The sequence below is a fragment of the Macaca thibetana genome, chromosome 6, assembly GCF_024542745.1.
Source record: "Macaca thibetana thibetana isolate TM-01 chromosome 6, ASM2454274v1, whole genome shotgun sequence".
Classification (NCBI taxonomy): Eukaryota; Metazoa; Chordata; class Mammalia; order Primates; family Cercopithecidae; genus Macaca; species Macaca thibetana.
In genome coordinates, this window is record NC_065583.1 from 165,207,976 (window position 1) to 165,225,455 (window position 17,480).

At 38.7% G+C, this 17,480-nt stretch overlaps 2 protein-coding genes across 5 annotated transcripts in view; both read left to right on the top strand.

Annotated features, from left to right (window-relative positions):
* CTNND2 (catenin delta 2) overlaps positions 1 to 17,480 on the top strand; it is a 935,738-nt gene that overhangs the window by 382,021 nt on the left and 536,237 nt on the right. The window lies entirely within an intron of this gene.
* DAP (death associated protein) overlaps positions 9,311 to 17,480 on the top strand; it is an 840,643-nt gene continuing 832,473 nt past the window's right edge. Inside the window, exon 1 of the mRNA XM_050794086.1 lies at positions 9,311 to 9,328. The gene's annotated coding sequence lies outside the window, so the exon portion shown is untranslated. The remainder of the gene's footprint in view (positions 9,329 to 17,480) is intronic.

The following is a 17,480-nucleotide window of genomic DNA, read 5'->3' on the forward strand; positions in this document are numbered from 1 at the left end:
TGACTATATTAAGTCTATTTATCACAAACTGCTAGGTGCTAAGCTCTGGCATATGGTTGTTGAAATAACACAGCTTCCCCACAAGAGCTGCTAAGAAATTGGGGCTGCCCATCTGGCTGGGGAAAGCAGGAGGCATGACAGGTGATGGGCTGGTACTGGGTGAAGGCAGCCAAATGCCTGGATGAGGGCCACAATTCAAGGCCAATCTAGACAGCATCCTAGAGGACTCACAAGAAATGAGATGAGGGCTGGGCGTGTCTCGTGGGCAACAAGTTGCAGTGATTGAGATCAAGGTCTGATGCTAAACAGTGGGCTTCTCAGAAACACTCGTAGAAGGGATCCTCTACTGAGAACACAATCACTTTAGGCCTGGTACATACCTCACTCTGCCCCCATGAGTTTTGGCATTCCTGCTCAGTGAGAGAGTGCCTGAATCCAGCATGACCTAGTTCCTCTATGGAACATTTGCACTCATAGCAAGTATCACAGCTGACCAGGCCTTTCTCTTTAATCTAGGTTGATTTTAGGATTTCATGGTGGCAGGGCCATGATAATAACTTGGAGTCAACCATTCTGATGCAGCTGGCCTAGGATGTGGAATACTGAGGGGTGCAGCATGCAGACAAAGCAGACCTAAGCCTTACTGGAAAAGAGAGCCCTAAGATAGAGGTATTTTCTTTTTCTTTTGTTTTTTCTGTCTTTTTTTTTTTTTTTTCCAAGACAGAGTTTCAGTCTTGTTTCCCAGGCTAGAGTGCAATGGCACAATCTCGGCTCACTGCAACCTCTGCCTCCTGGATTCAAGTGATTCTCCTGCCTCAGCCTCTTGAGTAGCTGGGATTACAGGTGCCCACCACCATGCCCAGCTTTTTTTTTTTTTTTTTTTTTTGTACTTTTAGTAGAGATTGGGTTTCACTCTGTTGGCCAGGCTGGTCTTGAACTCCTGACCTTAGGTGATCCACCTGTGTTGGCCTCCCAAAGTGCTGGGATTACAGGCGTGAGCCACCGCACCTGGCCAGATAGAGATATTTTCAACAGTCACTCCTTATTGGGTCAAATCACAGTTTTCTCGGAAAGGAGGGATAAAAATTTATCTTCCTTCCTTCCTTCCTTCTTTCCATTTATCCATCCAACAGACTCTTATTAAATACTTCCTATCTGTTGTGACTCATAAAGTTTATACACTAGTGTGAGGAGATGAAAAATAAATAAACCAATGAATAAGGAAATAAAATCCAGATATTATTAAACAGTATCTTGTTTTGTTTTGGAAACTAGAGATGCAGAAGACAAGATGCCAATCGTCTAGGCCTAAAGCACTCTAATATTTGGCAGTTGACCAAAAAAAAAAAAAAAACACCAAACCCCACAAAAGAGAATGAAAAGTAAACCGTAGAGCCTTTAAGTCACAGTGGCTGGGAATAGAGAACTTCAAAGATAAGGCTGTCGGCTGGGTTCAGTGCTGCTTTGAAGATGTGTAAGATGAATCAAGACTAATACGTATTGGAAGTGCTAACATGGAAGCCATTATTGACTTTAGCAAAGTCAATTTCAATGAAATGAAGGGGTCAAAAGTCCAATTAAAGTAGGTAAATGGTCCTCAAAGAAGTGAAAGCTTTTTTGAAAAGTTTTGCTTTGAAAAGAAGCTGTAAATTGTTGCTATTAAGAATGTTCAAGTGTGTAGTCTACAAAATTAGGCTGAGTTTGAATTCTTTGTTTGCTAGCCATGTTGAGATGAACTAGTCACTTAACCTTACTGCACGTGCACTCCATTAACTTCATCCATGCAATGATGATTTTAGCAATACAGTTAAGGGAGAACACATGGAGCTATTTTTTTTTTTTTTCATTTTTTCCTCCATATACTTAAACTTGTGTGTGTGTGTTTTGAGATAGGGAGAGGGACTAGGGAAAAAAAGGAGAGCCAGGGGACGTACTTGTGTTGAAATTCTATTACCTTTGCATTACTTAAGTATAGTCATGTGTCACTCAATGACAGAGATCGGTCCTGAGTTCTGAGAAATGTGTCCTTAGGCAATTCTGTCATTGTGTGAACATCATAGAGTGTACCTACACAAACCTAGTGGTCTAGCCAACTACACACTGGGTTATATGGTATAGTCTACTGCACCTCGGTTATAAACCTATACAGCAGGTTACTGTACTGAATACTTTAGGCAGTCGTAACACAGTCGTAAGTTTTTGTTTAAACATAGTAGAGGTATAGTAAAAATACAGTATAAAAGATTTTTTAAAAAGGTACACCTGTATAAGACACTTACCATGAATGGAGCTTGCAGGACTGGAAGTCGCCTTGGGTGAGTCAGTGAGTGGTGAGTGAATGTGAAGGCCTAGGACATTACTGTGCACTACTATAGACTCAAGAAACACTGTATACTTAGGCTACACTCAATTAATTGAAAAAACTTTCTTCAATAATTAATGTTACTGTAATTAAGCCTAGTGTAACTTTTTACTTTAGAAATGTTTAATTTTCACTTTTTGACTCTTTTCTAATAGCACTTAGTTTAAAACACACACTGTACAGCAGTACAAAAATCTTTCTTTCTATCCTTATTCTATAAGCTTTTTTCTTTTAATTTTTTTAAACCTTTAAAATGTTTTCATTAAAAACTAAGGCACAAACACACCCATTATTAGCGTAGGCCTACATAGGGTCAGGATCGACAAGGCGATATCACTAGGCGACAGGACATTTTCAGCTTCATTACAATCCTATGGGACCACCATCTTATATGCAGCCCATTGTTAACCAAAATGTTGTTATGTGACATCACGTGACTGTAACTAAAACTTTGTACCCTTTAGCAATATCACCCCATTGCCCGGTTCCACCAGTGCCCGGTAACCACCTTTCTACTCTCTGCTTCTATAAATTTGACTCTTTTAGATTCCACATATAAGCATCATCCTGCAGTATTTGTCTGTGTCTGAAGATCTAATAGATAGCATGACGACTATAGTTAATAATACTGCATCGTGTACTTCAACTTTGCTAAAAGGAGAGATCTTTTCTCCTCATGTATTTCATTTTTATTTGTTTATTTTATTATTTTATTTTTATTTTACTTTAAGTTCTGGGATACATATGCAGAATGTGCAGGTTTGTTACATAGGTATACATGTGCCATGGTGGTTTGCCGCACCTATCAACCCGCCATCTAGTTTTTATGCTCCACATACATTATATATTTGTCCTGATGTTCTCCCTCCCCTTACCCCCCACACCTCCGACAGCCCCGGTGTGTGATGTTCTTAAGAAATAAGAAAATGTTAACTATGTGAGGTGATGAATATGTTAGTTTACAGTGGTCATTTCACAATGTATACATACATCGAAGCATCACATGGTATACCTTAAATATGTACAATTTTAAGTTTTCAATTATACTTTAACAAAGCTGTTAAAAATTACTTAAGTAGCAGAAGCACTGAATTAGTGTTACCCTATTGTAGAGAGAAGAATTTAGACAGTTTGAGAATTACCTTAACGTTTTTGTATGCAAGTAATGTGATTTTGTTGGGGACAGATATTAAAACTTGGCTTTTTAATATTTTCTCTTACATTAATTAATAAGTGTAAGTTGTAGCAGAGTAGTTAAAATAGATGTAAAATTATGGAAGGCCAAATTAAGCCAGTGATTTAAGAGATAAGAGGATACTTGCATGATTCGAGTGTTTTTTGTGCTTGGTATTTAGCAGTGTGTATTTCGCATATCACATATGGAACATAAGCACAATGGTTACGTGTTGCTTATTCAGCAACTAGAACTTCCTGAAATCTGGAATATTGGAATGTATATTGATATTGGAAAGTAATTCTATAATATGTTTGCCTAAGAAATACGTATTTTGTATGCAGAATTCAATTTATATGGTAGTAACCACATAAACAACTATAAATTTTGAAATTGAGAAGTATGAGTTCTCAAAATTTAATCTTTTTTAAGATTGTTAAGCTTTTCCAGGTCCTTGCATTTCCAAATGAATTTTTGGATAAGCGTGTTAACTTCTGCAAACAAACAAACCAACAAAAGTACACCTGAGACCTTGATAGAGATCATATTAAATCTGTAGATGAATTGGGCAAGTATTGCCATCTTAACAATATTAAGTTTTCCTGTCCATGAACATATACCATTTTTATATTTATTTAGAGCTTTAAAATTTCCTTCTTTTTCTTTATTTTCATGACATGCATTGTGCATTTATTTTGCTTTGATTAATTTTTTGATGCTATTGTAAGTGAAATTGTATTCTTAATTTCATTTTTGGATTGTCTATTTCTAGTATATACAAATGCAAACAATTTTTAAAATAGTGATCTTGTACCTTGCAATTTTACTTAAGTTGATTATCAGTTCAACAAATTGTTTTCTGAATTCTCAGCAATTTCTATATGTAAGATCATATCATCTGCAAATAGAGATTGTCTTACTTTTCATTTCCTATATGGATGCCTTTTATTTTTATTTATTTATTCATTTTGCCTAATTGCCTTGTCCAGGACTTCCTTCACCCTGTTGAGTAGAAGTGTTGAGAGTGGACATCCTTGTCTTATTCTCAATCTTAGTTGCTATGATTTGTTTCAAGGTGTTATTTCTTATAATTAGGTAATAATAATAAAAAAAAACTTGTGGTGACTCTGACAATTTAGTTACTCTTGCCCTATTTCATATTTGATAATAATGCAATTATTGCACTTAAGCTAAGTACATTTTTTTGAGGCAGTGTTTTGCTCTGTTGCCCAGGCTGGAGTGCAGTGTGCATTAATGGCACACTGCAGCCTCAATCATCTCCCAAGCTCAACGCAGCCTCCCCAATAGCTAGGACTGCAGGTGCATACTACCATGCCTGGCTAATTTTTTAAATTTTCTTTTTAGTAGAGATGGGTTCTTGCCATGTTGCCCAGGCTGGTTTTGAACTCCTGAGCTTAAACAATCTTCCTCCCTCAGCTTCCCAAAGAGGTAAATACTTTTTGACTGAATTGAACTATTAACACATTTTTCATTAACTACATTAAAGACTTTATGAAAGATTTTATAACTGTTTTTGAGCCTTTTAACAGAAAATTGTACCTTTGAATATTTAAATTTTCTATGAACTTCTGCTGAAATTCAAACATGAGTGCTATTTTAAAGCCTAATGTGGTGCTATGTTGAGGTTCATAGAATACTTTGTAGTGTTGCAAAAATCATGTAATCACATACTTTGTGATTTGCTTCCATTTCAAAGATTACTAAATACAAAGAAACTCAAGAAGGACATGCTATGGGATGGTATAGAATGTTATAACTCGACCCAGTTTGTCCCTTGATTATAACATCGTGAACCTTCTTAACCAATTTAAAAAGTTTATGCACATTTACATACTACCTAGTCAAGTGGAGGCACTGCTGGGAAAAATACATCCTAAACAGAATTTCCACCTAAGATTCTATCCCTCTCTTTCTAATTTGTCACATTGCATTACTGTGGTCTTGTCAGCAGAAAGAGGATAGTAGCTTCATTTTGTCTGCAGAGTTTCACATCATTAACCTTCCAGTGTCACTTTTATTATAGAGGGAAATGAATGGACTAATATTTGAGGAGAATCACTGCAGTATTCACCGTGCTGAGAAAATACACACTCAGAGTCTGATGACCATGATGCTTCTGTAGAGAAAAGCGTCTCCCATTCATTAGGAAATTCATTTTTTTTTTTTTTTCTTTTTGGTGTGCATTGATGGGATGTGTGTTTTGGTTCGTTTGTTTGCCCTGCCTTTAAGAATATTTGATTGATTCCATTTCATGTTCCCACTATGTGACACAAACATTAGAACACATTCTTTTCATTATTGTGATGCAAAAAAGTACTTGCATGTTTTTATAGAAATGTGGTGTGCACCTGTAATCCCAGCTACTTAAGAGACTGAGGCAAGACAATTGCTTGAACCTGGGAGTTGGAAGGTGCAGTAAGCCGAGATCGCACCACTGCACTCCAGCTTGGGCGACAGAGTGGGACTAAGTCTCAAAAAAGAAATATCACTGCGTGTGATTTTTTGGGGGAATGGGGTGCATGCACATGCATATTTGCGTCTTATGGAAAAGTTCCAAGTCTAACCAAATGGGTACTTTAAAGGTGTGTTTTTGTACTTCCTTTGCAGATGCCTAAAATGCCAACTCCTGTGTGTCAACTGTCACTGCACATTCATGCAGCGTTGCTTTTTGAGGTCACACTATGACATTTAAAGATGAAGAAATTTTTATATTTTGGACAGCTTAAAGAACACAGTAAAATAAGCTTGACGGCTGATCACCCGTGAAATGTGTTGTGCAATTATACATAGAGAAAATGATTTTTAAATATTTGTATTACATTTATGCTCTTAAACATATTAGTAACTCGAAATCCATCAAGTGAATACAGCCAGCTGTCAGGAAAAGAACACAACTAGCTTCTTTCCAGAATATGACATATATTTATAAAACATTATTTTTTAAAACCTGGATTACCTTGGATATTTAGCCAGGTATTAGGCTTTATTTTAAATCTTTATTTATATAGTGCATATAAATGTCATATATATGGAGATATATATGCATATATTGAAACTATTGCACTTAAATGTTCATACATTTTTTTTTTATTTTTATTTTCTTTTTTGAGATAGGGTCTTGCTCTGTTGCCCCGGCTGCAATGCAGTGGCATGGTCCTAGCTCATTGAAGCCTCAACTGCCTGGGCTCAAGCAGTCCTCCCCGCTCAGCCTCCTGAGTAGCTGGGAGGACCACAGCCACATGCCACCATATTTGGCTAATTCTTTTTTTTAACTTTTGTAGAGACGAAGTCTCACTTTGTTGCCCAGGCTGGCCCATTTCTTAAGTTACATTTTTTTTTTAATTATAAATATATGGAAATGGAATTGCAGAGTCAAAGGCATGTTTGTCTTCAGTGCATTTGATACTTATACATACTTTCTATTGTTATACAAATATGTGTCAATATTTTCTCTCTCTCTCATTAGATTATTGAGGTGTGGCTGTGTGTCTCTAGACCACAAATACTATATAGTATAGACTCATTAAATGTCTGTCAAATGAGTGGTTCACTTGTAGTTAGGCACCTTTGCAAATTAAGACATATTTAAAGAGTTTTTTTTTAACAACCGTACAACTGAATTGCTAGAAAATCAAATTCAAAAACATATTTAAGTCATCAGTACATATTTAGGGATCTTCAATTACATATTTTTGCCCATCTTCTATTTTTCTATAATAGATATAATTTTTATTAGTGAAAAATCACAATTTGTAAAGTGAAATGGAGAAATGAAGAAAAAATAGGTAAAAGTAGGTGAGAATAGGAACCTGAGAATAGAAGTAAATGCTAATCCTTTCTTGATCACATTGATCAAACCTTTTGCAGCCTGTCTAATGAAACGGATGTGGGAGGATTTTGAGGGTATTTGGAAACAGCAATAATGGTCCTGCTGTCAAGGACAACATTGTTTATTATTAGTTGAGACTGGTTTGCAAAACAAGCATGGTATTAGGCCAGGAATTCAGATCCCTGATTTCTTAGAGAGAAAACAAGGAGAGGTACTTGTGGCCCATGCACAGTCTTGCAGCTCATGGAAGGGATGCGTTGAATTCTGCACACAGCTGGAATGCAGCTGAATGAGCCTGGGCTACTCCTGACCCTGGTCTGCATGTGCCCCATGTACCCACTCCTGGGTGCCTGGCAATGGGGCTCTGATGCAGACTAACATGTTTTTGAAGAAAAATAGCAATGAAAGTGAAGTCAGCTGTGATTTGAAGTGAGTGCCTATCACCTTCATGGAGATATGGAAAGGAGTATGGGCGAGTTTCATGGTGCAGAGAAAGAATCAAGTCAACAAAGGAAGGACTTGGGATTTGTATGAAAAACTAACTTGAACATGTATACTTGAGTGGATGTGTAGTTTGGGAGCATCTGTCTTTTCTCCTGCAGACTTTGCTCAAAACCAGTGTAATGAATGTACCATGCAGTCACACACGCATGTTGTCTCAGCTGTTCCCCTATCGAAGATGTTGCCAGAAGAAATCCTGGACTGAAAGGAGGTCTTCCCTCATTCCCCTGGAGCCCTATGTAAATCAGCTAGAAATCACTTACCATGCTAATAGTGTTGACCACAGGTGATGGACCTACCTAGGAGAATGATGGAAGGCAGAGAAGAGTTATACGCCACATTGGGGAAATTGAAGCTTGAAGGATGAATAGAGTGTGTCAGATATAGAAAGGAGGTGGTGACTTTCAGTCCTTGTAATATTGGCACAAATACATGATAACCAGGGCAGGCTACCCTTTACAGGTGAAAATCAAGATGTATGGGAATTTATGCTGGAAAATTCATTGCAGCGAAGGCTCAAAAACACTTTGTGGGAAATTGATAAGCGACAGAATTTTTGCCTTTAACAAATTTTGTTAATGGACATCCTAACTGCCTAGATTTAGAAGAATTCTAGCAGCAATGTGTAGGGACAGATTATAGAGAAGCAGGACTAACAGAACAATTTATAGGATTTGAAGACTGAACCAGTCATACAATTTGCAGGGTCTAGTTCAAAATGAATATTGGGGAGCCCTTTGTTCAAAAATATTAGGAATTTTAAGATGGGGACAGCAGAACATTAAAGCAAACACCGTGTTTTTCTTCTAAGTGTGGGGCCCATTGAGACTGCGCAGGTCATATGCCCAAGAAGCTATATTGGTTGGGGAATGAGGGAGAGGTGAGATCAATCAAGGATCCTTCTGTGTTTATATTTGAATGAATTTGAATGAATAAAGGAGTCTTTGTCCCTTTGCATGAGAATGGAATTCAGAAAGAAAATCTGGTTCATGAGAGTGCAAAATAGATTTGTTCTGATGATTTTGAGCTGAAAAAAAATTCTTTGGTAATATCCAAGGGCAGTCAGAAATATGAATCTGGAGCACAAAAGAGAGGCAAGATCTTGAAATACCAAGGTGAGTGTTTGCAGTGTATAGGTGGTATATGACACCTGAGCGAAAACTGTGTGAGGATATAGATTGAGAGTAAAGGCAGCCACGGACAGAAACCTGTGGAACAGCAGAATTCAGAATGGGGCAGGATTTCTTCAGATGTCTTTTCTTCTCAATATTCCTGCCTCAAGTTCAGAGCTTGACATATAAAGGGGAAATTAACAGATAGGATAAAATAAAAGATAAAATAATTTTTTGGGATAAGACGCATGTTTTCAATGCATAGCTAGAAATTAGATGATCCATTCACCATATGTCCCAAAATGGGCATATCACTCTCAAATGAGGGGGAAATGGAATGGGAATGGTTGATGTGAGGGGTCCTGGGTTTTGTCCTGAGCCAGGACAAACCTTGGCCCATTCACTAACCTTGGCCATATCCTTCTCCCCTCCCAGCCCTGGCTTCCTCTTTGTTACCACCAAGGCGGATGGATCCCTGCCATCGCTCATCCTCCCCAGAGCCAGGACTCTGGATCAATTACTCTAATTTCTGGACACATCCAGGGTTAAAATTTTGATTTTGATCTTTGCCTACTACAGATAGAAACCAAATAGAATGATATGTCTGTGACTCATTAAATGTTAGATATTTTTTCTTAAGAAAATGAAATGACCTTTAACATTTTCTGAGAAAACATGACAGAAATGCTGAGAGTAATGATTCCTTGAAAGAATTACCCCAATCAGCTCTCAGCAAGACAATGTGAAATGCCACAGGGCTTTTACTGTGCAAGGCCTCATTAGCATACAGTTCAAAATCTTGGACATAGTACCGCATTATGGAAGTTCCCTATTTTGTCATGTAGAGTCTTTGCTGTATGTACCTCTTTCAGGATACGGTGATGACAGCTAGAGAAATAATTTCTATTCAAACTCTTTTTTTTTTTTTTTTTTTTTTTTGAGACAGAGTCTCTCTCTGTTGCCCAGGCTAGGGTGCAGTAGCTCAATCTCAGCTCACTGCAACCTCCACCTCTTGGGTTCAAGCAATACTCGTGTCTCAGCCTCCCAGGTAGCTGGGACTATACGCGTGTGCCACAATACCCAGCTAATTTTTTGTATTTTTGTAGAGACGGAGTTTCACCATGTTGGCCAGGCTGGTCTTGAACTCCTGGCCTCAAGTGATCCACCTGCCTTGGCCTCCCAAAGTGCTGGAATTATAGGCATGAGCCATTGTGCCCGACTCAAATTCATTTAAAATTTGAGTGTGTTTGCTATTTTGTTACTTTGAATTATGTTTCTTACGTAATTTTAATGCCACCTACAAATATGTGTAATTGTAGAGAGTCCTAATAATAGTTAATAAAAGAAAGGTATAAATTAAGATTATTCCGTTGCACAAATAAAACCACAAGGTAGACGTTGCCAGAAGTGATACCTAGACAAACTCACTGTACTTCTCAAAATTTGAGAAGTGTAGGAATAAGGAATCTTGTTAAATGCAGATTTGGGCTGAGTAGCTTGGGAAGGGGCCCGAGATTCTGTAATTTAACAAGATTTTAGGTGATGCCTTTATTTCTGTAATCAAAGATCCTGTTTTTTAGTTGTCAAGGATTTAGATCTTAGAGTAAAATTTAGGGCTCAGTAAAAAAAAATGCTTATGGTACAGTGGCTCATTCTGTAATCCCAACAGTTTGGGAGGCCAAGGCAGGAGGATTTTTGCTTGAGGCCAGGAGTTCAAGACCACCCTGGGCAAATTAGGGAGATATCATCTCTACAAAAAAAATGAAATAAAAAATTTGCCAAGTGTGCTGGCATGTGTCTGTAGTCCCAGCTACTCAGAGGCTGAGGAGGGAGGATCGCTTGAGCCCAGGAGGTTGAGATTTCAGGGAGCCATGACTGCACCATTGTCCTCCAGCCTGAGCAACAGAGCAAGACCCTGTCTCTAAAAAAAAATAATTATTTGGTTTTTTCTTTTATCTGCCTTGTGAAGCTTTGATTCTGTTCCTAAAAGTTACAATAAGCATTTCTGCCTTTGTGGGGAGGGGAAACTCTCTCTAGAAAAGGTGAGAAATCCGAACGCATTCCTCCACGGCACCTGTTTGGCACAGCTGTGTCTGTGTTAACATTTAACCACATTTCTGCCTAAAGAGAAGTAAAGAGACTAGATCCAGTTTCAAGATATTTCCTAGTTCAGAGATTTTATGAGTTATACATGTATAAAAAAAGAATACTCATTTCTTATTTACCTTTTATTTATTTGTTTAAATTTCTCACTTTTTTTACTTTGTGGTCTCTTCCCTAATGCTCAATTTCTGTATCCTATAAATGTAAATATTCTCCTGCTTTCAAGCTTCTCTTATGTGATCCACTCTTTAACCCTCCTACTTTCCTTTTTATCATTATTCACTTTGTTTTCCTTTGTTGCCCTGAAAGTCTACTATTATACAGGAAAAATGGGAAATGTAAAGCTGTTTTGAACTAGATAAACGTTATAAAACATCCTATGGGATGGCTTTTAAATAGTTTTTTTATAGTTCCACAATGTGTATAATTTCCAGCATCTTCTATCTGTTTTATAAGCACCTTTTATAAGTCTAAATGCCTGTATTTACAGAGAATTGTTCCCTTTAGCCAATAAAACCCAAATCTGTTCACTGATGAAATGCCTTAGGGGAACTGCAAGAATGCTAGACCTTAGCATTTCTGGAAACATGTTCCTTTTTATTAAAACTTGGTTATATGCTCTTCATAGTACTCTTCTGTATTTTAAAGCAGTTGATTGGGTTTTGTCCTTACAAAATTCAAACGTATCAAAAAGTTACCTATTTCAAAGTTAAATCATGTTAACATCTTATTAAAGTCCCTGCAACTTAATTGTAAGTCTACTTATTCTCTTCCATGCAAACATTAATATTACCTGCTCTGTAATTTGATGACTTGAAAACTGTGTTGTTTCCTGGGAATTTTTTTTTTTTTTTTTTTTTTGAAAATGGAGTCTCACTCTATTGCCCAGGCTGGAGTGCAGTGGTGCAATCTCAGCTCACCGCAACCTCTGCTTCCCGGGTTCAAGTGACTCTCCTGCTTCAGCCTCCCGGGTAGCTGAGATTACAGGCATTTGCCACCACACCTGGCTAATTTTGTATTTTTAGTAGAGACGGGGTTTCACCGTATTGGCCAGTCTGGTCTGGTACTCCTGATCTCAGGTGATTCACCCGCCTTGGCCTACCATAGTGCTGGGATTACAGGTGTGAGCCACTGCGCCCGGCCCTGGGAATATTTTCTATGTTACATTTATTTTTTTCTAACTCCAAGTATTATCTTCACATGAATATTAGGAGTTTTTCAGAGTGTAACACAAAAGAGATTATCTCGCTTGATAATGTGTTGATATATGGGTTTGGGGGTACATTAAAGGAAATGAATTTTCTCATTTGCATTATCATGTGAGAAGCAGAAGGAAGACACTTCGCCTCTCTACCTCTACATCTATTGTTTTAACCTGAAATCTCGGGAACATGGCAATTGTTGGCTCAGCAGAACATCATCAGAACGGCAAGGGAAAAAGTCAGATCCCACATCAGCCTGAAACATTGTCTTCAAATGCAGTGTGTTGAAGAGAGAACCTTTACTACAAAAGAGATTTGTGGTTTTGTCCATAAGAAAAGGAAATATTTACAAGCAAAATTATTTTGGCCAGAGAAGAGATCAGCTGTTTACAGTAGCCGAATTATTTCTATGGAATAATTCCTTAGAAATAGAACATTGTTTCATTAAAGTAATTCTAATCCTAACAACCACAGCGTAAAATCCCAGACCTCAGGACAAAGATGCAATATATAGTGAATCATGTAACTGCTGTCTTTCTCTGTAGCTAATGCCAACCAAAAAAAAAAAAAAAAAAATCCACTTCTTTGTATGTCCAAAGCCTCACAACATGAGCCTTTTTTGTCCTATTTGCTGGAGTTCAGCCCATTCAAAGAGTTTTCCAACTGAGCATTTTGGACCATTGTGGCTGGGGCCTCCACGCCAGGACTGTGGAACATGCCACTCCATTTTTGTCCTTAGACTCCTTGGGTCCCCAGCCATCTGTGGCTGCTCCTGCTGTGATCTGTACACAACCGTATTTCTTCTGCTGTTCATAGCCAGTTGTCCTCCAACTGCAGGCTGTGGGACAGGACCCTGCACCGTCTGGTTTCCCACAGCACAGATCACTAAAAGCTGGGTGTTATAAAAACCAGGAGGAAACCCGTAGAGGAAATGGCTTACACCTGCTCTCAGAGCTGGCTGCTTGCTGCTCGTGATCCCATTCCAGACTTCTCAGCAGCCTGATGGTGAGGGCCCCTTGTGTTTCATCACCACGCCTAGAAGCCCACATGATACTAACCTTACGCAATGGAGGAAGGAGGAAATCCCTTCCCCACTCAAAAGCCCAGTTCCGTTCTGCCTCTGGGTGATGGAGGAGGGGCATTTACTTCTCTCAGAAGGCATTCCCTGCCTTATCTCTACAAGGTATGCTCTTGATTGTATGGCTTAAACAAGACCATCATCATGCATGGTGGTATTTTCCATTTGGCCTGTTCTCTTAGCTTACTCCACATGGGACTAAAAGCCTGGACTTGATTCTTCATGCAGTAAAGAGCCATTGGATGTTTCTCTGCCATTTAAAGCCATTATTATGTAGGAACACCCTTAGCCATACTAAGGATGTATTTGCAGGTAAAAGAGAAGTATTATGAGCAAGCACTTTACAGGTAATCCTTGTGTACTGTCCCAGGTACGAGCCTATTGTAGTGGTCGCTATGAAAGGTGATGAGGTCTAAAGTAGGTCGGAGACTATGAAAAGAAAGGATCAGGTATAAGATTTAATATGTAGATATGGGAGAGTATGTGGAGAGGTAAAGCTTGACAACTGATTCGATGTAAGAGTTTAGGGGGAAGTAGAAAATGATTCAGAAATTGATTACCAGTCTCATGGCTAAAGCTGGGTTGATTTTATTAGTGAAGGAAGGGAAGATGCTGTTTGATTTTAAGGTGATGGATTAAGTTTTGGACACATTTGAGGTGTTAGAGTGATATGAGTGAACTGGTATCTAGCAAGTGGTTAAGAAAAGCAGCCTTTTATGGAAGCCTTGCTGGCCATCAGGCACTTTGTCAAGCCCTGAGCATGCCTCAGATTGTTTACAGTAAATGTTTATCTTTTAAAAAAATGAATTGTGTATGTTTAAGGTATACAACATGATGTTATGGGACACATATGCATACTAAAATGGTTATGATAGTGGAACCAATACACATGCCTCATCTCACATAGTTACCTTTATTTTTTGTAGCAAGAGCAGCTAAAATATACTCATTTAGCAAAAATTCCAAATATAGTATAATTTTATACATCATAGTCCTCATGCTGTCCTCCTCAGACTTGTTCTTCCTACATTTTGGCTATTTTGTATCCTCTGACCTGTGTTGAAGGATTGCTATGAATATTAATAATAATAAAGCTTTTGGCATAAAAAGTAAACAAAACAATATACTGCTTATTTTTTTAATCTCTATTTTATTATCCCTGTATCGTAGGTAAGAAAAAGTATCTTAGGTTGAGTAACTTTCCTAAAGCCTTCCAATTTGCTAGTGCTGGAGACAGAGTGTGAACCGAGGTGGTCTGACGCTGTAGCCTGCCCTATTGGCCACTCCCCTATGATAGCCCCCTAATATGTAGGTCTGGAGCTTGGGGAGGAGTCAAGGCTAACAATATAGGTTGGGAAGTTCACAATTTATCCTACAAACCTTTCCCGAGCCTCCGTCAGTGGCCAAGTGCAGTGCCCCAAGCCATGATACCATGCACACAGACACCATGAGTACCACCCTAGAAATGTGAGTTGAAACAGTGGTCTTTAATCAAGGTGTTATGAGCAAGAGGAAGAGAAGAGGCTTCAGGGAAGGATATTGTGGTTTAGCAATGAATGGATGCCATCGAAGAGAGGAAAACCCAATGCAGCTAGCACAGGAACCATGGGAAAATGATGGGGGCCTGTGTCATTACTCCAGAAAATAAGTCGGTCAAAGAGGATCGTGATGAGCTGCTGAGTTGTATAATTTGGGGGATAATTTATTAGCTTCGTGGAAACTGGCCTCTAGTGACATTTTGAGGGATTTTGAAGTGCAAGCATGGAGCTATAAGTAGACTAAGATATTTAGAACTTGGGGTGCGAATGAAAAAACAGATATGGGCAGATGGGAGAAACCAAATGGAGGAGGGGGCTGTTTTTTTGTTTTCTGCCTTAGGAGTTTTGGTTTTCCTTTTTGTTTTCTGGCTCTACAACCTGACAGTAGGAGACAACATGATAAAACAGAAGCGCTTGTTCTTATAGAGTGAGGAATGGTGGGTAGCCTGTCAATTAGCTGGAAAACTTGTTTCAGACAAAATTATAAATGTGTTACATGCAAACATATAAGCGATTTACTTCAACATACACCCTGTAAGTGTGTTGATTTATTTACCAGAGGAGCCCGTGCCTTTTCTAAGCATGTGGCTCTGCGGACTGCATTTTCTCACCTTCTCTCCTAGGCAAACTGCACCCATGATATGGCCTCAGCCATTTCTAGTTTTGGCTTCTTTAAAGAGCAGGGTTTCTTGGAGTTAACTTGTGAAGCAATTTGCATCAGAGACTTTCCTGAAAATTTTTTTAATGATTTTACTCATCATTTGTTGTATTTTTTCTTAAATGTTAACAGTTTTTGATAGTGCCTTTCCAAAGCATTAGAACTAGTTTTTATGAAAGCACCAACTCTTTTAACAGAAATATTTCACCAGTTCACGCTATGACTCATGCCAGCAGCAGCCTCCAGGCAGGAGACTAGCTGATGTGGACGTGCAACAGAGGGCCCCAGGGGAGAGAATGGCTCTTCAGACTCCAGGACAAAAAGGAGGCCATGTGGGGGCTCTGTGGATGGGAGGCTTACCAGATTCTCAGGAAAAGGAGCCGATTCAAGAGACCTGCCAAATCAAGGAATCTTCAGCAAGGAAGTCTACAGGGCCACTTTCAACACGCTAAAGCTGCACTCGGGAGTGGGACTTGGGGAAGGAATAACAGAGAGGTGTTGCCCTAGTCTCAGGCTCAGGCAGTGGCTGTCAGATGGTCCCTGTGGGGCCTCTCAAGGAAACCCATGATATGTATCCAAAAAACGGAAACATCAGCTCCCCACAGCCATCCACACTGGAGAGCACCAAGGCCGGGCCGTGACGCTGTTCCTCCAGGAAGACTTTTCCATGCCCAATCGCTGACCTGGCCCCAGCCAACTTGGCCCTGAAGGAGTGGGAAGCCCTTGTGGATGCCAGCTCAGGGTGTGAAGGGAAAGAATTGTCAGGTAGGGAAATCAACTGGAAACCATCCATGCCTCTTAATTACCAGAGGAGGATTCTCAACTGAAGCAGGTCCTAGCTGGTGCAGGGACATGATGAAATTTTATATACAAATACAATTTTTTTAAAGACTGAGCTCTTAACTCTTAAAAAACCCAACATTTTAGTTACTGAAATTATCTTGCTTTTATGATTAACAATTATTTCTAAAATTATGCTGAGTGAGCAGCAGCAGCAGCAGCAGCGGCATTAGACCTGACCGTGCCTTTATCCAGGGAGTAGATTTGGTTCCCCAGAGAGGGTGGGGTTAGGAGAGGAGGATCAGGTTCCCTGTCTGCACTCTTCACGATTGTCTTATTCACATGTAAAAGCTACAAATAATGGCCAAATTCAGTCTAGCTTCCAGAGAATGTCGATGATAAATATAACAATTCTTTAGTGCTCTCTATCTTTTGTACTTTGATAATTATCTTTCAGAGTGAGGTAGCAGTAAAGCCATTTAAATGGAAATACTGATTTAATATATTTCATGCAGAGTTTTTTTCTTTGTGAATGATTTCTATGTTGTCCTTCATTCTGAATGGCTCATTCTTCCAAGATCAGAGATAGGAAAGGAGGCATAGGACAATATACTTAGGTTTAGATGTTTTCTGCTACCTCTTCTTCTTTATAACATCCTTATTTTGTTCCGTAAGTAATCATCACAAGGTATGTACAAGGCATCATAATGTATAGAAGTATGAACAAACCAGTTTACAGAAAGAAAAGATTATAATGCCCAATCCAATGGCAAAATTCATGGCGCCCTTTAAATCACTCTGGAGTTTGAGTGAATGTGTGATGTGTTTGCACCATCATGACTAAAGTTGTCCTTAGGCAATGGTAATAAACCTACACAAACCCACTACTTTTAGATACCAACAATATCATAAGATACCTCCTTATGAAGATGCATTGATTGATTAATTGATTAAAGCTTATTACCACATAATTGACAGCTCACGGAATTCTTTCAAAATAAAAGCTGAAAGCAGAAGTTTAAATAATAAGAAAACCTTAGTCAACGGAGACATTTGAGGGTCACATACACTGTTGATCTTTCAATTGAAAACAAGATTCCCAAGCGAAATATAATAGCCTAG